Genomic DNA, 23,619 nt, shown 5'->3' on the forward strand with positions numbered 1-23,619 from the left:
ACAAAGGGTAAGAAATCAAATGGAGGACCAAACAAATTTATTTGAAAATTTATAACTTTTCATAAATTTATCTCCCAAATCTAAATTTCATAAAATATTATAACTATAAAGTAAATACTGATTTTGAATAACTTAACTCCCGACATAATAACGAAATGTAACACCTTCATTTATTATGCAAGCGTTCTCTTTACTAACCAATTTGGCTGAAAACGTGGTTTACAGTTTCTCTAGAATAGATATCGGGTATATTCATTACATGTTTTTGTTCGCACGAAAATTGAAGCTGTCAACAACGCACAGTGTCGTATAACGGAATACAGGGTAATCCAACTTTTGTAAATGATAAATCTCCGAAGACGGGCCGCCATGACTCGATATTCATGTTACGGATGATTATATCACACATATGGTGTAAAATTGCCGACAACTAATTATATATTCATGGATCTAGTTTATTTATTTAATTACAAAGAATACGAACCTGCAGGTGCCATATAATAAAACATCACTACCAAGTGCATGTCATATAATTAAATCCATCAAAAATACAAAAAATAGACAAATGCATTCAGCTCCACTGACTTTAAGTATCTTAAATTGCATTTACTATCATCATACAGTACTGCTTGTTCACAAATAACTAACCTATATATATATATATATATATATATAATATTTTATATAATTATATGTGTGTGTATTTTTTCAGAATTATGATCTTATATATTATGTTCTATGAGCTTTATGTATATTGTGGTATAATGGGCCATTGGCCTTCTGTCACAAATAAACTGAGTTTGATTCCTTGTTACCTATAACACACTGTGAATAAAAAGTCAATTTCAGTTTTCTACTCTTATTTAGAATTCTGCATAAATTAAACAGTTTTTACCTTTACAGTAATAGTATCCCTTCACTGACATATATAATTTGGAAAATTATGTAAATCCAAATTCTATACTCTTCCAAAAATTGCAAATGCATCTGACAAAAAAATGAAACTGAAGTACATCAGTCAGTTTAGATTATCTTTGTTATAAACTATAAATTTGTTTTATTATATATGCCTACTTGCCAGTCAGGGGCAAACCCTGTCCTGCCTCCGTTGATGGGACTGTTATTCGCACATCACTCAGCCCTTTAAAATCTATGTTGACAGTCTTTAATTAAAGGACACATGCCAATAAATCCATCAGCAGTTTATATTTTAACAAACTGTGAACAACTACTTGTCTAAAGCATTAAGTCACCAATTTTGCTATCAAATGCTTTGCAAAAATCAAGAAATAGTTTAAGTAACTGCCAGGCAGTCAAAGCTTAAACAAAAACTCCCTGATTTTACTATCAAATGCTTTGCTAAAATCAAGAAACAGTAAATGTTACTGGCAGTCAAAGCTTAAATAAAAACACCCTGATTTTACTATCAAATGCTTTGCTAAAACCAAGAAACAGTAAAAGTTTAAGCTCAGACACTGATTATGCTGTTGTAAATGCTTTGCTAAGGTATAAAAAAATGTACCAATTAAGAAATACTGCTAGTGTAAGCACAAACAAAAACTCACTGAATTTGTCATCAAATGCTTTGCTAAAATCCAGAAACAATAAGCTCTGAGTGTTACAAGTAAGTTCAACAAAAAGTCAAACAAAGCCACAACTTTATATAGATGTAAATGACTTTCACACAAAATTAGCAGCTTCTGAAGCATGTAAAAGGGCTTCCTTTAGCATATCCTATCTAAAAAAATCTAATGCACTGATAAAGATCATTAGATATTCAGAACGAGAGCGACAGCCCTCTCTGGGATGACTTTGAAACTAATAAAGAGAACTTGACGCAATTTGCACCAATTTTCACCTTGTTTTATTGTAGCTGGAATTAGATTTACACAACATTACAGAAAGATTGCCACATTGGGACATCCTTTCCTTTGCAAATAATTGCAATTGTGAGCCACTTTGAGCCTAATTAGCACTGAGCACACTTCTATGAATATCAAATATTAACATATACTTATTGAAATTAGTTTCCCTATGATAAAGTCGTTGCCTCCAAAGCTATCATTTTGCAGCACTCCAGTAGGTGGTCAACAGGTTTTACAGCACTTTGGAGAGGAACTTAGTAGCCAGTATAAACAAGTATTGCTTTACAAGGTGTTGGACCAGGGGGAGAGTCCTTGTGGGTGGGGGAAACTTATATTGTCAACTATCCCTGTACACTTCCTGCTTCAAAACAGCTGCCAAAGTTGTCTTAACTCCACAGACTCTAAGACACCTAATAATATAATTTTTAAGTCAAGAAATTTGTGTATTTTTTTAAAGTCCAAATTCTATGCAAATGGGGAAAATATGAATACCAGTTTTTTTAATTTATAATATATGTATAAAGTATTTAATATCCTTATAGGCAATAAGGTTTAACTACAATATAGAATAGGTCATTTTCAAACAACACTTACAACTTCTTGTTGATATTTTGGCAACTTCAAAAAGTGCATTGACTTCCATTAATCAATTTGCCTCACTTTAAATCTTGAACTGATCCTGCATAAAGCTATAATAAATAACTTCATAATACTGTGCAATATAACTCCAATGAATTTAATTGGCTACTAATGAGTGGAATAATTTTCAAGCATTATGACAAGCATGTAATATTACATAAAAACATTCCAAACTTATATACCTATATCACAGAGGTAAAGGTATAATTTTTTCTCACAAAATTTCCATAAGCATCAAAAGCAAACATTAACTTGCAAATTATATGTCTCGAAAAAGTCTGATAAAAGCAACAACATTTCTTTGAAATATGATCCATTGTGATTGTTGATGCAAGAAAATTTAATTCAAATTACATGTCAATTTAAAATAATATTATTATTTTATTAATATATATATTATTTATTTTTTAAAATAAAAGAAAAATATAATAATACTCCAAACCGTTCACATGATAAATCGCCTTAAACTGGATCCAATGCAGTCCATTTATTAAATCTCCTATTCCTGTCTTAATTATAAACCCCAAACCACCATATACCTCTTGTACACTTTTTCTGCCATGTTCATAAAAAACCTAATTTTTGGCTAGCACCTCCAAATATTTGGTCGCTGTTTAAAGTTTGGAGCTTCTTCCCATGGTAAAGTTCCAAACAATGAAAATTCTCAGACAAGGTGCATCCCATCAGTCAACATAACCATGCAACTCCTGACATGTGCATTTTTTGGCAAAATAAACATTACTCTTCCATACTTTAAGTCACTTTCCAAGATATTCTGTAAACATTTGACAAGACAAAAATGTGATTTTTGGCTTATCTGTTGCTGATGGATGCAATATGGAACATCAAGGCTGTTTATTGTATATGCCTTAAATGTTATTAGAAGAATTCCGATTTATTGTTAATTTCGATCAAATGCCAAAAAAAAATTAACACTACATTATTACTTTGATTTGATAAAAAATTTACACCAAAATTATTGCTCTCTTGTAACTGAACATTTAAGAGAACATTAAAGGTCAAATTGTTTTGTATAAAAATGCTACTTAAACTGAAGCAGACAACAGTTTTGCTCATTACAAAGAGTAAAAGTTAATTTACCACATGGTTTAATTAAACTTTTTAAATTAAAGTCCTCTCTCTCGCTGCCCCCATGTAATAGGTACCCACGAACACTAAACGGACACTGGACGTGGACAAATTGATACTGTCCACGAGCTTGTAATTGCTTTAAACCTTTAAATTACCCAATTCACCTCCAGGGCCTACATTCCCACCACACGTAGTAACTATCGCAGCAGTGAGCCCTACGTCAAACTTGATTTCCAACCAACATGTAACACAAACCATTAAACAAGATGACAAATAAAAATTTCTGTAAAGAATTTTCACAAAACTTGTCATAGACATCATTTATATTACCATAGAAACGAATGTGAAAGATTTCTGAATGTCTAAATCTGTCATTACATTGATAAACGTCTCCATAAGGCGTTGGAAATATTCCCTGGCAGCCATTTTGTATTGTGGCCCCTCAGAGGCTGGGCTCCGGGACAGGAACATAAATCAAATGAAGGGCCACTGGGCCCTTAACAATGCTTCACACATTTTAACCATTACTCACCCCAAAATCGGGTCCATGGGACTATCAGGCTCCACAGCTATTATTTTTACATTAAGTTTTATCGATAAATTTTATCCATTTCTGATCAAGTTGATGACTAATTTTGTTGCCTTTTTTCTCTTCTCTCACTTGGGTATGAATTCTCTTCAAATATTTATTATTTATTTAGAACTGAAGCACACTATAGCTATCCATTTATTTATTCATGACACAGGTATCAAAAGAAAGTAATAATATTACATCACTTACAATTTAAACTGTCTAACACAATTTCAAATAAAGCCATAACAGTCAAATGTCAATTTTGGTACATCTTAAATCAGTAAGAAGTCAAATGACAAGTCCATTATTGATGACATCATGAGAGGTGCTGAAAGAATTATTGCCCATATTATAGAAAATGAAACAAAGCCAATGACAGTTATCTTTGTTATTTTCATGTAACTTTTGCCATAAAGGGCCATTAGGGGCCAGGAGTTGACAGTTCCCTTAAAAAGTCCTGACAGTTTATAGGCTGACATAATCATTATTTAGTCCCAAATGTGAATAACAAGCAATATATTTCAATTTTCTGACCAATTTCTCATACCCCCATTTGTAATAAAACATGTGGACCACAATTGTTTTACAAAGGAATACAGCTGTGCTCCTAGATTAGCAGTCACTCTAAATTAGCAGTCTCTTGGAATTAAAAAAAATGCCCAGACATTTTTAATTGTTTCAAGAATTCAAAATTGAATAAAGAGCTAAAAAATTGCCAGACAATTTTCATTGTTTCAAAATTTCAAAATTAGATATCATATTAAAAATTGTTCCGATGATTTTATTTGTTTCAAGAATTCAACAATGAAAAAATTAGGTAGGCCTAATTCTTTGTGCTAATACTAAACAATTAAACACTATATTCTCCTAATTATAACTACTTTAAATGAATACCAGATGAGACTCTGTTATACAACATTTTAAACACATTTTTGACAATGAACCCACATAATATATATATATTATTTACAGTCATGGTATAACTGAATTAGAACTCAATGCATACATAATGGTATAATATCTTGGGAAGAGTACGAATATGATATGATACATTTGTTGGAAATATAAAGAACTGGCTACAGACATAATATATGTTCCTCTATGACAAAGATGCATGCTTATATTTTATGCAGTGAATATTAAAGTACAGGAATAAAACTTCAGTTAATTAACACCACCATAATGTTTAATGAAGTATTTTTTTTATTTTATTACTTGTTCTATATATACGTATGGTAGTCTTCAAATAAGTTATCAGGCTTTACAATCTGTAACTGCAAACTAAAACTCTTGCCAAAAATCTTATTTCTACAGTAACAACTCCAGTCAAAACCTTGCAAAACTGTGTCTTTTAGCATATTGCAAGTAATCTGTTGTATCTAAGACTTGCCGTATGGAGCATTTAAACATGAACATCAATGTCAGGACAGACAAAACAAAAATAAAAACTGAAGCTGCCTTACCGGAAAACAAATATTACGGTAAAATAAATCAATCTGCATCAATATTTACTCTATTAGCAGAAACTTTCTTTGCTTTTTTTCCTTAATTCTACCAAGCAATTTTCTCAGACCATAGACCTAAAGCACAATCACACAACACAAGACTATTATTTTTTTATCAGCCAAGATTTTTTTTAGCTGCTTAAGTATTAGCCATACAAAGAAATTTTCTAACTTAACAGTTCCAGTTCAATACTACCCTGGATCTCATAACCTGCACTGTCTGTATCATAACTGTTCAAATATTTGTCTGCACTCTTTAAAATTATATTTCTAAACATCAAAACCGGAGTTAAATTAATAGCCTGGTTCTTTCTCTGAATTTATACCTCATGGATGGAAGTACAATGTTTGTTTTAAATCATTATAAAAAGTTTTCAATACAACTATAAAAGCTTTTTACAGCATGGTTATCAATTTTAATTTTGTAACAATTACGACGAATCAATTTTAATAATTCGTTTTTTACATTAATTTATTTCAACATGTTCCGAAGCATACGTTTCGAGTTTCAATATCCATTTGCTAATTATTCAATATTTTCGTATTCATGCATGGCTTTCATTTTTATGTATTTGTACAATATCAAATTACTTATATTGTATCACAAACTGTTGTAATGTTTTCAAACATTAAATAATTATACAAATTATCCAATTCACAATCATAAAAATTATTAAAAAATATGAAACTAAAAAAAAATAGCTGCTTACCATGTATTTAATTGTATTCCACGATTCTTGACCTCTAGAAACCACACTCAAACCTGTTTCGTTAAAATGTTATAAGTGTTAAACATAAAAAATAAAGGTCCAATGTCCGAATTTCCTTTCAAGTCCAGTTAACAAAGCACCATTAACTCATGTCCAAATAGTTACACTCAGAGTCAGCAAAGAAAAAACAACAAAGCAGTTGTATATCAACATGAACTACATTAATTCACTGCTTAAAAATTGTGTCCAAACTTCAAAGTGACCAATTGTCAAGTCGACCAATGAGCAAAGAGCCAGTGCAGACCACACTGACCACTGTATAAGATTCACAATCTGTTGTCACACCTAAACTGACTTTCACCGTTTCGTTAACTCAGTCCAGTGTTACAACGATGTCCTAGTCCCACAATTGTTCGGTCATTTATAACCAAATCTCACTACTGCCAGAAACATATAATAATCTTGCTGGCTTCAGAGTCAGACAGCGTGACTATCCAGTGACTACCACCTCCATCCGTTGGCTAGTCCTTATAAGTCATTTATCTTTAAACTTTCAGCTTCTATCCATTCCCCCTTATCCGAATTTTCACTTATCTTTTCAACCCTAAGATCTGATTATGCAACCAAAGATCTTTTAAAATTGTTATCCCTTTCAACAGCTTCACCAGCGGTTATGTAATCTAATTGAATTCTGTCCACCATGAAATAAAAGTGATGGGTTTTAATTTGACTTTTAAACCCCACCCCTTTGATCTTGTCTAAAGATCATTTGAATCTCACTTGAAATCAAGTAGCATCTAACAAATTTAGGAGTTTTATCTGTAAGATCTATTGATATATATTGTTCAATATACCCTGAAGCATTGTGTGATGCTGGACTGTGGACAGCATATTTGTTTACTCGTATGTTATAAGTTACAGGCATAGTATTCATAAAACTTCTCTTAACTTGATTTCCTAAAATTTTCATAATAAAATTTAAAGCAAATTACTTATGTTTTTAACATAAAAGTATGTATATCTCTAAAATTAATGATTATTATTATTATTATTATTATTATTATTATTATCATTATTATTATTATTATTATTATTATTATTATTATTATCATTATTATTATTATTATTATTATTATTATTATTATTATCATTATTAATATTATCATTATTATTATTATTATTATTATTATTATCATTATTATTATTATTATTATTATTATTATTATTATTATTATTATTATTATTATCATTATTATTATTATTATTATTATCATTATCATTATTATCATTATTATTATTATTATTATTATTATTATTATTATTATTATCATTATTATTATTATTATTATTATTATTATTATTATTATTAATTATTATTATTATTATTATTATTATTATCATTATTATTATTATTATTATTATTATCATTATTATTATTATTATTATCATTATTATTATTATTATTATTATTATTATTATTATTATTATTACTCTTATTATTCATAATCATTATTATAGGTATTATTTAGTTATAACAGCATTTGACCAGTTATTAATATACTTAACAAATTAACAAAGGAAAATCATCTTAGTTTAAGGAAATGATTTAAGATGTTACATGGGCCAATCGGATTTAACTATTGCTTTTACACCAATGGTAGAACACACTTTTTCTTCTTTAAATCTTTAAATTATTTGAAATTGTTAGGTAGAAAAAAAATCAAAATCAAACAAAATAATGGGAAAAATAACTGAGCTAATGTTTGAATTCTTCCTCAAGCGTATGTAATAGTAAATCATAAGGGTGTTAGAGAGCGACTGCCAATTTAAGGCTCACCTTGTCAAAAAAGGGGCATAATTCACCATCCCATTAATCCAGGGTTACCAGCCTTGCTGTATAATGTGCATATTGTGTCTAGCAACATGTCGACACAGATCTTGAACCGTTTGTGATTTCCAGTCAAGTTTGAAAAAAAATATTCCTGATGATGCTGACCACAATGACATTAAGGGAATATGAGAATATGTCATTATCACTATATAACTTCAAGACAATTATCTTATTAACCATGATTTTAAAAAGTTGAGAAAATAAGAATTTCCCAGATTTTTTGCCTTATTTAATGGAAAATAAAATCAAATTAAAATAAATTGTTCTATTAAACTGTAAAATTTGTTGCAAGGAATGTTTGTCCATCAGTTAAAGAACAAAAGCCCTGAAAAAATGTCTGAAATGTGGTCAACAACACATGAATATTAAATTATACCAACTAATTAATGCTCGCCAATGAATAATGAATGTATGACCACCAAATGCTGCTGTATTTGTTCTGAAACTGAATTCAATAGGGGTTGACTGACAATTGTATTACAGCATAAAACATATTTTTGGGCTCAGCTGACAAGAAATTGTCCCTTTGATGTAAATTGCCGATCAAAAAAATGTTACAATTCAATTAACACTGAACTGTTAAAATTAGACAGGGAGCCCCAAATATTGGGAATTTTCAATATCAATTTGTGTAAAACATTTTTAAGACCCGACCTCAGTATTTTTTCTGTTCCTGAAAGCTTGTAAAATTGTAAAATCATCTACTTTTTTGCTTGAAACCAGGAATAATTATAGAATGATGAAAAAGATAATAAATATTTATCATGAGAAAATCATCACTAAATATCAGTGACTAATTATTACTATTGATCATCAGAAAATAGAGAAAAAAGTGATTGAAGATTTTTTTTTATCAATCATACAATCTTTCGATTCACATTTTATTATGTTTGTGTGAAGAATATGAATTTTTGAAAATATTTTTTTTATCAAAAAATCTAATCTTCTGGATTTTCACAGATGAAAGTGAAAGATGGATTCTTAAACCTTCAGATAAGCCAGCTAATAACTGATAAAACATAAACAGATAAGTAACCTGTTGACTTATTCCCTAATTATTACTTTGAAAAAGGTGATAAAAAGATAAAAGCCGTAAATTAGTTTTATATGGAACATAGTGGTAATGTTCCTCAACTAGTCTCATCTTTTTTCTTCCTATTAAGCAGTTTTTTAAAGCATTAGTTTGAGTCTGTCCATATAAACACCCATATTTTTTGTACATTTTGAAAACATGTGGTAATAACTTCCTCAACTTAAGAAGTTTCTTTTTTATATTCTTTCCTTGTGAAGTGTTTTTTAATGTATCCATTTATGTGCATATATTCTTTTTGTAAAACTAAAATAATACTTGATAGACAGGAAACATTATTATTATATGTTATATATAGAACAAAGTATAAACCATAATTAAACCATATTGTCTACAGTCTTATGTTCTGCAGTCAAAATTGTAGTAAATAAAAATAAAATAAAAAATATTCGGGAAGATTGTTTGATCATTATAAATGTGTTTTTTTTCAGGAAGCCTAAAACCTGTCTGTCTGCTAAACATAGAAACAATTTGATAATTTAATTTAATTATATTAAATAATTACCAACCTTGCAGACTATATTTAATACTGCAAAATTATAGCTACATGTAATAAAGTTTGAGTCCCCCTATCAAAAAAAAGGTCTCTTTTACCCTAAACCCCCATAATGCCCTGCATCGTCTTCTTTCATCTAATGATTCTGGTATTGATTCCCATCAAGAAAAACACAAAATTCAATTATCTTGTCAAATACATTATAAAGAAGCTCTTCTTCTAATTGATGTGAACAATTTTCACCTGACAAAATACAAGCATTTTCATGATAAAGTCGTAGAAAGACGATAATGCATCATGTCCTTCTTTAATTGACAATTTCCGTATATCTTACATAGAAAGTCACAAAAGCCGTGCCAATACAGTGAAGGCATTACAAGGGCTACATGGGTGTGCCTGGAATGATCATCTGTTGTTTTTTTTTCACTTTAAAAATTCTGTTTATCTTACATAGAGTATCACAAAACCGTACAGTTAAGGCAACTTACAAGGGCTAAACAAGGGGAATGCTCATCTGTTTTTTCACTTTGAAAAGGAGCATTATTCAACAATTATTATAGCCATTGTTATGGGCCTTGAAGTGTACATGTGCCATATTATAAAGTAACAGCGAATTGTCTCTGGCAACAGGTGAACCATTAGCTTAGTTTAATTTTAAATCTATTGTTTTTCAGTCATTTATTTGCCTAACTCGTCGATTATTGGCCTACATGTTGGGCCTACATTTGCATGTGACATACAGCATTGGTTTAAACATATGTTATTCAACATGCATATGTATATCTATATAATATATCTATATATTAATCATCAAAGTTCACATTAAATACAATTACAATCTTTACATATAATATATTGAATCATCTTGAAACAAAACCATAGCTTATGAATTATCTCTCCGTGAGAGTGTAAATTGTCTCTGCATGCAACATTCGAACCATAACTTTGTTTTATTTGAATATCTTGAACGGTTTTTGAGTTGTGGCCAACAGGTTAAAATTCTTGCATGCAGCAGATAACAATAGTGCCAAGGCTATGACAATTCTGAGACTTTTTTCCTTTGAAAAAACAACACCCAACCCTGAGCTTAAGATGATTGTATTACTGTGGTGTTGCATTCTAAGACATTTGCTTGCATTATATTATAATTTCAGTAATTTTGATGCTTTAACAGATTAAATTAAGAACATTTCTCCATGTTTTATGAGCAGAGGAAGGTGTAGGAAAATAGCTCATTGAGCTAATGTTTCTTCAAGAAACAAGTTGTTAGTATATACCCGACTTTAAATGAAGATTCTTGTATCTTGTAAAGACAAAATTCAGACTATGAGAGAATTACATTGTATTAAGGAAACCATTAATGAATAGTTTGATTGGCGTTTTCCTGACCGACTCACAAATTTATCCCCAGTCCAAGCTTTTCCAGTAGCCATAATTATTGTTCCATTTTTTATTATACAGAATTAAGATGTAAGAGAGTACTAAAAAGACAAACGAAAACAACAACACCTACTTACCAATGTAAACAAATATTGGTATGGAAGCAGCAAACAAACAATTTATTAATAGTGGCCTTAAAGACAAGTTTACCTGAAATTTCTTTGAACACACAAAAGAGACTGACTTCCAAAGATTGTTAACAGTACATACAAAAAAAGGTCATAAACTCAGTGCAAAAATTATGTTTCATTTCAACTCAAATTAACCACAGTAAAATAAATAGTATGATCTAACTCAGAGGTGAGTTATATACTCGTCTTTTTAACATGATTGTCAGTTTAAAAACTTGTAAACAAGGACATTTTCTTGCAGGAGTTCCCTGTCCTGACGATATAACGAGACAGTTATGATATTTAAACAATAATTGTAATTTCGAAGGTTGAAATGTCACAATGTTTTATCTTTTCTGTCACTGTTTCGATATGACAGGGTCAATTCTGGTAAAGTGCTTGAACTATGATGTATAACAGAAAGGCTATATAAATCAAATTACATACATGAAGCACAGATGAAAAAAATTCAGGGTGCTGACATTTACATTGTAGATGGGAATTGATATGAACTTAATGATTTATAGTAATATTTTCATTGTTTCTTCATAACTATAAAATCAACCCCCAATTTCATACTTTTTGTTCAAAAAAGGAATTAGCCAAAGGTTGCTGAGTGAGTTTTTGTCAGTGATGAACAACTTGTTTTTCATACTACAGTCAGTCCAAACCAGTATGCTCAATATCCAAGGGACCTGCCAAAATACTTCCAGCCCATCGAATTATTGGAGCCAAGTGGGAATGCTTACAAAGAGTAAATCAAATCTGTCCTTAACATCCAGTTCGAGCCAACGAGGAAATTAAGCCAAGCGATATCGAGCAAACAGTTTCGACTGTAAACCATTTTTTAGCATGATTCTTGATCGACATTTACAATTATACTTATACTATTTTTTGCATGATCCCAGTGACCAATACTGCTACATTGATACCTATGGAACCAGTTGTGAAAATAACTGTTTTTGATGGTTCTCATTATGCAATCATCCAAAATCACTTACATGCTGGTCCATTTAAGGCATACCCTTCATGGACACCAAGGGTTCATGAACATCAAGGGTTCACAAACACCAAGGGTTCATGATCATCAAAGGCTCATGAACTTCTGTTCATTAACTTGATGACATGAAAAGTTTCATTAATAGTTTATGAATTACTCATGAACCATTCATGAACTGTTTGTGAACTGATTTCATGATATAAGCTCATGAACAATTCATGAACCATTCATGTACTGTTTGTAAACTGATTTCATGATGTAGTTATGAACTATTCATGAACCATTCATGAACTGTTTGTAAACTGATTTCATGATATAAGCTCATGAACTACCGTATTCATGAACAGTTCGTGAAATTCTAAACAAGGAATTAAAACAAATTACACTGTTCTTATCTGAACTTTTCGTAACTGTCCAATATAAGCTGCTTAGTGAAAGTTTCTTATCAATGACACTTTCACTTATATGATGGCTGATGATTTAAGACGACTATTTTATCAGAATAATTCCTGTCATTTGAAAAGCAGCTGTTCTTTCCAGTATTATAATCAAGATATTTTATTTAGAAAAAAATGTACCAAATCAGTGACTTCATATACTTGTATTATATAACACACATAATACAAGAGTTTTGACAACTTAAAGATGCATGTAACTGCCAAATAAGATGTACCACAATCAATAAAAGTGTTTTCATTTACAATGAAAGGATGACAATATAACGAAAACAATAGTTCTTATGAAGGATACCGTGTTTGATTTGAAAAAAAGGTGCAGAAATTATGGTATTTCTACCTTATGAGACGATAGTTGATCACATCAAACAGAATACTAAAAAATGGTATTTTTTCAGCTAATATAAGGGCTCCACCAAATTTTATGACTTTAGGAGTACTGTACACATGTTTCACAGACCCTAACACAGGCATCCTTTGATGAGCAGATGATTATATTCTTTAATGAAATAATAAGATACCTAATGACATTACTGATCAGTTTAATTTCGTTACATATCAAAATTCTCAACAAAACCTTATTTTCGCAGATGGCCAAGCACAAAATCCCTTGCTTTACACGCACAGCTAGACTCAAACAAACTCAAAATGCGACTAAACTTGATATATTTCAATCAAAATCAATCAAAGCTTGCAATTTATTCCCATGAATACCCCTCATTGACTCCATGTCATTCCAGTCGTTTGTTTACCAAAATAAACAAACCCGAATTGTCCTCATTATATTAATAATGAATTAAGCTCTTTTTTAAGGGTATCTATAAACTATATCTATTAATCGGTGAATCATCAATCGTTCAATCAAATCATGATCATACATTGACAGGTGACAGCAGGATAAAACTCTATTATAATGGACCGAGACATGAAACTATTAGACAACGTTATAGCATTTTGTTCGTAATGACAATTCAGGTTCAATGAAATTTCTGACCCTGAAAATAATGTACTTTAGAAAAAAATAAGTTTATTCCTATGCACATGTTAAGAAGATTGAAATTACGCTGACAATATTCAGACTTGGGCAATGATGAACATAGACAAAAGAAATTATTTTCAAACCCATACTTAAAACTTTTGTATCATATAATTATAATGCAGCTAGGTTTGGAAAGAAAACTCTACCTCAAACTCCAGCTTCAAATAAGGGCCTTTTTACCCTTGTAGTTGATACCCCAATACTTCCCCAAGGGCCAACCCCTTTTTCTTTTCACCCCAGAATAGCCGGCTCTGAAATACCCATTTTTTTTCTTTAAAATTGATACATTGAGAATCTCAGTATTCATTAAATAATAATGATGTTTTACTCCATCTGTAACCAAGTACTGAAAATCAGGGGTGGGGTTGGGGGGTCTAGGTCTGCACAAAAAAGGGCTTAAGTGTCTTCACTTAACTGGTAAAAAGGCTCTGCAATTATTCATTTTCAAAAACAAAATGACACTTGTATGGATAATGCCGTTTTAAAAAATAATAATTTTGATTGAGTGTTTACAGTACCGCCCGGTATTATAAATAAAGTATAAATCTGCATGAACGCCATGTCACATTATAGTAATATCAATAATGTTCCATTAGCACTCCTAAAACATTTTCGGTGTATCATAACTTTGGTCTGCCATAAGAAATATTAGTTGATATGATTAATTACAAAGTATATTATAATCATACAATTTCTGCCAAATTTTTTATGCGACATGCATCAGACAATAAAACAAATTAAATGACATCATCCACGTTTGGTATCAGTTTCTTCTTCAGCCATTGTAGACGTAGACCACAAAGCTGCACTCCTCGCCAAAATGTTACCTGATGAACTTGTAAGAGCCAAAACATTACACCGCAATGGTTTACTAACGGTATCAATATGACCAAATGAACTATGATTTGACACAGAATATGCGTCGGGAGGGGAAAACGGATATCCTCATTTATACCTTAATTCATTACGCTAGAAAACTCATTTTTAAAACTTAAACGGAAGAAACATTGTTTATCTGCGATAAGCCGAGACAAAGGGTAATTTTTCTGGTCATGATTTTGTAAAAGATTTATACAGATGATTTTCTAAAGAGTTGAAATGATAACCGTGCTAGTTTAATACGAGGCCAGCAATATGATAGCCCATTTGTCAGAAGGGCGATGACTTCATACAAGAATCGTTTAATTTGTGAGCGAAGACCTTAGATTAATCTCGCGATTAACAGAATGATTATGATCTTGATAAAGATAATATGACAGCCCTTGATTAGTAATAACAGAGTAACGTAACCGGTGCATTCAAATTGAATACCGGTATACATGTAGCTAAAACTGATAAAGTGAATATACATGATAAAGGGCAGGTTTCTGTTAATGTTTTAATAGCATTTCTTTGTGCTTATAATCTTATTCTTCTGCTTCTTATACTCATTTAATGGCACAATAAGCAGTAAAATAATAGACGTTAAAAAAAGAGGTTCTTCTTATCTCTAAAGTGAAGGATTTGCCATATAAAATAATCATTAAAAAACATACCATTATTTGGACTAAATAAGTGGCTACTTTTGTTCATATATATATATATTTTTAGTCCAATTTTGATGAACACTGATAGCTTATAAAATTCCTCTTGAGTCTGTTTTGTGGGATGTCCATTATGAGAGACCATGAGATTATGAGTACTCCTGGTGGGGATTGAGCCCACAACCTCTTAGATGAAAGGCTGATACCCATATACCACTAGAGCACTAGACCACTTAAGCGTGGCTACTTATAAAAGATCTCCTGTCGGCTTTACTGAAAGTCCAATTTTAGAGACCATGACATAGTACTCCTGAATGGAATTGAACCCACAACCTCTTAGATAAAAGGCTAACACCTGCATACCACTAGATCACTAGACAACTTTGGCGTGGCTATACTTCATGGATAGTGAAATGCAAAGATTCACTTACTTCTTACAATTTATGAATGCAATCATACTGCATGTTTCATTTAAAGATGCCCAGTTTATTTTTTTTTTAATTAAACGCAAAAAAAAGAAATCAAATTTTGCAAAATGAATAAACTTATAAGTGCTTCCACAATACGCTGCTACAGCCAGGTCCTTAAATTAAACACTTCCTACCTTTTAAATCCAAATTATAAAAAAAACATTCATTCAATTTCCTTGAACAAGTATAAGGATTCTTCAACCCTTGGTCACCATCAAATGTTCAATACTGACAGAAAACATAACATCTCCATTTGACAAAATCAAAGAGGACAGCTTTAAATATTTTGATTTTAAAAATGCCAAAACACATATAAGTGTTTTATGGCCTTTTTAAATACTTTCAACAATCAAACTTATATATTATTGGGCAATAAAATCATTTTACAGTTTTAAATGGTCATATCAAGTTTATCTACAGACTTTTAAACCATCAGATAATGTCTAAATGTCGCCCTATTGTATGAATGACAATTTTTTGAAGAATTAAAATCGTTAAACAACACATTTATAGTTGTAAAATTGTCATAGCTTTATAATACCAGCAGAACAATCTTGTTATAGGGCAGAGGTCATTAACTTGTCAGAGATATTTTTTCACTTTTTGAAGCAAAAATTACATTTTAAACACTTAATTGCTCAATTCTGAAAGTGATACTGTCAATATGTCTATTCTAAATTAATGGGCGTGTAGATTATAGAATTTGCAGGCGTTACCCAAGAAAGACAGATTTAATAATTTCATGAATAAAACATTTAAAGCGAGAGATAGATTTCATTTATTGTCAATTTTTTTTGTCAAGAATTCTATGATGAGATAAATATGATAATTAAAAATATATGTGCTTTTAAGGGATAGCCTGTAGATATTTATATTGCTTAAAAAGGTGTGTTTTTTACAATTCAAATTTTGATTTTTTGAAATGATGTTTTTTTTTTAAATTTAAATCTTCTATATTAAAAGCTCAAATGGTGTTTTCTTACAGTTCAAATTGTGTTCTTGGAATCGTGTTTAATTTCTATAATTTGTTCTCTTTTTTTAAAAATTATTTTCCGTCTTCTTTTGTATAACTATAAACATGATTTCTTACCTCATAATCGTAATGTTTAAACGTATCATAATATAATATCCCTCAAAAATACAATTTCTCAACGTAACAAAATATAATATTCATCCAGTTTCGTTTCTCTTTTCAATAGAAACCATACCTGACTCACGATCACTTTCGCCTCATGGTTTATGTCACCTTTTTCTTGCAAGTATCTTAATTCTAGCCGCTAATTCCTTACCCTGGAATTAAAAATGCATGAGCCACCATCAGTAGCAAGCTTTCAACACCATATAGCAGCCTACCGACCGATCTGATAACATTAATAGCAATTTGAAACCTCAGCGATCGATTAAGATACTGTTTACTATACAAGGAAATATCACAAAAATTACTTATAATTGTGATCATTTAGGGTTTTAGCAAAAGAGTTAGGGGGGGTGGGGGGTGGGGGGGCTGCACCTTGCCGTTTTTAGTAGATGCAACCCCTCTGCCCTCATGAAGACTAGCATGTGCACCCTTCTGCCTTCATAGATTTGGAGAGTCAAATATTTCCTCTGTTTTGGTTAAAAGCGTATTATATGAATATCAATACATACAAATTTAATATATCTGGCAGTTGAAACCGTAAACTACTACAATTACCCAGTTATAACATTTTTTTATTAAATGTATAATATTTAAGTTCTTTATTGTCTGAAACAATGTGCCCAGCGCCCTGATAGCTCAGTGGTTGAGCATTAGTTCAGGTGTGGAAGGTTTGGGGTTCAAACCCCGCAGTGTCAAACTGAAACATAAAAATGTGGTACCAGTAGCACCCTTGTCTATTGCTCAGCATTTAATGGATGGTAATGGCAAAATGGTGTACTCAGTACTCAGGTGCTGGTCCAATCCAAGAAAGATGTATCACGTTAAAGAACCTGAAGAGGTCTTTTCACAAAGAGCTAGGAAATTGCAACCGGATGTCTGCAGCACCCTGCTCTTTTTAAAGCCTGGCTTTAACCCTTTATCAATGTTAATTTACCCTTATTTGTAAATTTCAACTAAAGCAAACTTTGATTTGACACAAATATTTGGTTCAATGTTCATTTAATTACCCAAATAAGAATTTTTGAATTAATATTTAAAATTTAATTAGATTTATCTTGATAAACCTTATAATAACTCTTGTAAGTTTTTTTAAAGACTCCATGATTAATTTTGATGCTTACTATAGATTCAAATTTTAACTTTCACTTCCTAATTTGATTCTAAATAAGAAAGTCGTCTATCACATGCTGTTGTTAAAATTCTCTTTCATTTTTCATCCGAAACAAATTAAGCTAAATTCTTCTGTGCAACAAATGGCGTCTGAATGGATGAATAATATATGGATAGTAATCTCGACAAATTAGGGCATTTAGAAATATGGATACTAGTAGTCTGTAACCTTAAATTTGTGTGAGTACTATCATAGACAGGTAGACAGTTATAAAAACATTCCAATCACATTTGTAATACAAACTTTTGAATGACTACAAAACATAGATGATGATGACTTCTATATACTAATAATATATATATCGCAGTCTAGTAAAATATGTGTATCTGACTTTGAAGTATTTAACAAATTCTATAAAGAATTTATATGATTAAATAAATGGCATTGCATACATGAAAGAATGACATTACCGTATATATACTTTTGAAGTGGTATGAGTTAGTGTAATTAATTTTGATGTCACATCGTAAATTAATGGTGTTAAAAATGAGAGTGCAAAACAGCAACATTTTATGTTATAATTTAGCGACGTTAATCCTAAAATTAGTATTTATGATATAAACAGAATATCAAACTGGTGGTCATTCAATAAGAAATTTATTAAACTAATGAATACTTAAATTGATAAAAACTCATTAAGGCTAGATTAACCAATTTAAAAAAACTTGTTTTATTAATGAATAAATTATTTACTAAATGCCCACTAACCCAATATCTTCTTTTGATATAGTGAAGTCAAAGGCAAGAAAAAGTGTCATTGACTTTTATAGTGAAATGGCTCACTTTTTTGCCATTAAACTTCAAGTCATAATATTACAACAGCATTTAGCGTGGCTAATGTACATGCAATTAATAAAACAGTTATATATTGTACATAAGCAATTTGTCTTAAATTGGTTGTCCATAAGTGGTGCCACAAAATGACAAACTTTTAACAAAACCATTACTAGACACATTTGGGTGACTTCTTTTAACAATTTTCTGTCAAACGAAACAGTTCTGACCAGTAAATTGAGCCAAAGAGTCTAGGTATATTTGTCAAACACTCACACTGCCCATTAGGCAATAGAGCAAGTCCACTGCTCCGTGCATGTCAAGTTAAGTCAACATTAATGCAATGTAATTATTGGAGATGATGTGTTGACAATTTTAGACATGGGGGCATACACTTTCTGATGTACATTGTCAAAACTGCCAAAAATGATAATCAATTTAAGACAAAAACAAAAACTGGTGTTTGCACTGTTGTGAAAATATTTACACATAATCCATAATGCTATAGTCATTTAAGCAAACATTTAAAATCTAACCATTCCTCAGTGTAAGGAAAGAGACACCAGATGATCCCATTTCAAGAAAAAAAGAAAAATTGTTAAAAACTTACAGAAAATTTATATCGTTGTGTACAATGCATTGGTCTTACTTACTGATGTATCATATTGCTTACAAAACATGTACCTATATCTTTCACAGTTTTTGCATATTTTTCCAATGCAAAATTTACTGGGTTTGTCTACCATGTAAATCCAAGCAAATTTAAAAATAGTGTCAGTTTGTGTATCTTTACTTATCACAGGACCTTCACATGCAAAATATACACAATATAAACTCATACTAGCTCAAATTGATAATTCTAGACTTGTTTTGAGGAAATACTGTTTTGCCGATCTTCGGACCATCTGGTGTCTTGTCCCTTTAAACCACAAGGCTTACCATTCATCAGTGGTTCTGAAGTAGATGTCCTCCTTTTAGAAGTCCTCACCATCACTTTACAAACATTAACACCATCACTCTGCAAATGCAATTTTGTCTTAATCATAAAATGTATCATTCCAGCTTAATAGCAAGATGTTTCCCGTAAAGCAAATAGTTTTAATTAACTGTAATAAGAAGTTCGAATTTTGCAAAATTTTGCAAAAGACAGGACTGTTCTGAACAATTAGAATGCATTTTTTTAAACAATTAAGTCTGATTAACTAATATTATTCTCATTCATTTAAGATTTGCAATCCGTTCTTATTAGTTTCAGTTTTGAATCCTGTTTAATTAAGAATTGCTTACATGAAAGGAAAGAACTTTAGAATAGTTTCAATGTTTCAATGACTCAAATGGTACCCGGCTCACGTCGTGTGTCTTGCCTGACTCCCTTACAAAAGGGTCTGTACTTACGTTACATGTATAGAACTTGCTCATATGGGTCACGGACCTAGAAAATGAACACGGATATTTAATCACCCTTTGTCATGAAAAGTTACTATACATAACTAGTGGATGTTTGAAAAGTTACTCCAGCACCAATTATTCGGCAATCAATCAGTACTTTTTCATGAAAGAACATGAAAGAACATGAAATGGAAGCTGAAATTAGTCAGTATATTTATCAGTAAGTTTAATTTCAAGTCCAAACTTAAGTTAAACGTATGGTTTATATAATTTTAGGAACACAAACTACAAAAGAAGCTAGCTATTGCCAGGCGCAGTATCTACATGTCTTATAGGTACCCGAACTATATATGCATATTATACTTGTTATCAGGAATAAAAATCACACAACAAGACTCTATAGGGGGTGTATATATACTTGCAAAACTTTATATTTTACAATACTTTAAACAAAATTTAAACTTTATTGAAACAATTTTTCGATAAAATGTTTTAATTTTACTGTACAAAGTTTAGGAGATATTGACTTAAGGTAAAAATGACTTAAGATGATTCAAGAAAATACCATCCCAGCTACTGAATGATGTCGAAATATTGAGTAACTCTTCCTGTCTGTCACATGGCCGAAGAAGGGCCATCTTTTGCCTGGAATATAAAACAGCAATGTTCACTGAAAGTCTAACATCAAGGGCTTATAAGTGGTGATCAAGTTTTATAAAGCCAACATTTTCATCAAATGAAATGTTTTATTTAGGTTATCCGAATAGTGTAGTGGTTAGCGCACTTGCTTCTCACAGAGGCTTTCCCGGTTCGATTTCCGGCCTGGGCATGTGAGTTTGGATTGTGATCACCGAGCTCAAAAAATGTTTTCCCCCACAACACAAGACCATACTCTCGATAAATATAACGTAAATGTTGTCATAATTTGTTACCCCATCGTTGTTAACTACATTAGTTAAAAAAAAACTAAAGTTATGACAATTCCTGACACTGAATTTAACTACACGACCAAACAAGAGTGCCAATGATCATCAGGGTATTTTTAGTAAAAAAATCAGACAAAAGACTTCAATTTTAAGTCAAAGTTATAGGCCTTGTCGAGGTATTGTCTCTGGTAACATGTGCACCAAGTTTCATTTGAATATCTTGAACATATTGGAGTTTTGGTCCAAATTGAAGTTTTTTAGCACTTCAATTATGCGACACAAAGGCTCTGACAATACTTCAACTTCTCTGTTAAGATGAAAATGGGCAACATGGGGCAAGGTTTTACAACTTAGCACCAAAATCCTCCTCCAATTTTCACATTGTGAACCGAAATTGCCGAACTTGGAAGTCATAAAACTATGTAACTCCCATTGTGAGGGAACTCTGACAAATTGGGAACCAATTCTTGGTGACTTTTTACAACCCTGTTTGCAGATTGTAAAACAGGATTAAAATGTACTAAAGGAACTTCATTCAGGAAAGTCAATTATAGAAATAAAGTCTTGCTATGCTTGAAGGCATTGTCAAAACTGTTCATGCATTACAGAGTGCATTGTAGACTAATTCGAAGAAGTAATTCGATAAAATATATGTGACCGATGCTTCTTTTGCATCAACTTCAAAATGGAACTGCAATGTATTCCATATATTAACTTTGAACAACTTAAAAATTCTTCTTAAAATCCTTTAACATAGCAGTTTACATTTTAGTAATTATAATACCACAAAGTAATACCACAATGTTATTGAATAGACTGTTCATTTCGTTTCATGAGGGTATTAGTGATATTTTGCTAATAAATAAGAACATAAATTACATATATAGCGAAAATTATTTTTTCTGATTTATTTTGCTGATAATTAAAAAAAGGCGGCAGATATTTTAATAATACATGAACACAGAGACTAGCCCAATTCAATACAACTACATTGGCCAACATCAGGAAACAGCGAAAAAAGGTCCTTGCCAAACAACAAATATCTGCTAATCAGAAATCCAGCCGTTACTTTCACATCAACCCGTATTTAACACAACAAAATGACAAGGAAGGGACAAAAATAACATCACCCCTATAACTCAGGGTCTAAAAAGAAAGGGCTGTTTTCACCTTTTTTCACTTTCATTAACATGTTTTCAGTTTTGTTATTATCAATACAAAATTTTTAACAATGGATTTCAGAAAATATTTAAAGTAATCATTAATTAAGTGAAATTATTCACGCAGTTATTTTCGTACCCATATAATTTAACATCTGTAATTACCAATAAGATAAATTAAGCTTTCCCATGAAGTTAATAATGTGTGCCATCTTCAAAGGTTAACGAAAACATAATACAAATTTCAACAAATATTTGTTTAACTCAAAGAAACATACAATTCTAGTGCCACCCAAAACATAATGAAAAGGACTTGAATAAAGCAGCTTTCTGTATGTAACTTTCAATTAATTGAACTCTTATATTGTCATTGAGATCAAAAAGTCACAAAGGGATTTTCGACCTATTGCCATGCTGAAAAACCTCTTACGACAAAATACATCCTTCAAATGCATTGTATGGACATAACCACACTGCTTGATTCCCATTTATAAGCTAAGAACCTATTACAAGGTAATCCCTTCTTCTTTTGACATTCAAGGGCCCTTAACCAATTAATCAGAGCAGGCTTCTGAAGAACACAATCGTATACAAACCCTTGGCCATAAAATTATGACATCACCCTAAGGGAAACCATTTTCCCTCCAACAAAACTATTAGGCTGGTACTTTCACTAGTATTTGTCAAATAACGTATAATTTTCACAAGTTTTTGAACAGGCCTAAATAGAGTCCTTTACTAACAGACTTTTTAATAGGTTCGGAAATGATGGTCTTACGGCTGTGTGAATTGTAATAAAGCCTTAAATGTATGAAAAACACTGCAGGTAGACTTAAGTCACTTCAAGTAATTGATATAATTGACCATAAAACCACTTCCTTCAATGCTGGTCATTATTACCCGAAGAAAAACTGGCCATATAAAGTTATTTCCTGCCAAGTAACGAAGGTCCATCTTACTGGGGCTTTGTGTAACGTGGTCAAGTCACCATGGCCATAAAATCTGCACCAAGCTATCATCCTGGTTCCTGAAAGTTTAAATTTATACTTTGCGTTGCTTTTCTGTAATTAAGTTTAAACTTATTTATTTTACAAAGATTGTGAAACAATTTATTACACTATTTTATCAATCACTCTCATTGGCACTATGTTACGCAAGAGTT

The 23,619-nt window shown here is 31.1% G+C and overlaps 1 protein-coding gene across 3 annotated transcripts in view; it reads right to left on the bottom strand.

The window, feature by feature from the left end:
* LOC128228596 (protocadherin beta-8-like) overlaps window positions 1–23,396 on the bottom strand; it is a 36,519-nt gene extending 13,123 nt beyond the window's left edge. The window contains exons 1-4 of one of the 3 annotated variants that reach the window (XM_052940000.1): window positions 23,358–23,396; window positions 20,937–21,016; window positions 20,378–20,414; window positions 17,108–17,189 (exon numbers count right to left, since the gene is read on the bottom strand). The gene's annotated coding sequence lies outside the window, so the exon portion shown is untranslated. Of the gene's footprint in view, window positions 1–17,107; window positions 17,190–19,921; window positions 20,010–20,377; window positions 20,415–20,936; window positions 21,017–23,357 lie in introns of those variants that run through there. The other 2 variants (XM_052940001.1, XM_052940003.1) reach the window with 2 other exon arrangements.
* Between the last annotated feature and the right edge of the window lie 223 nt (window positions 23,397–23,619).

Source organism: Mya arenaria, chromosome 3 (genome assembly GCF_026914265.1).
Source record: "Mya arenaria isolate MELC-2E11 chromosome 3, ASM2691426v1".
NCBI lineage: Eukaryota > Metazoa > Mollusca > Bivalvia > Myida > Myidae > Mya > Mya arenaria.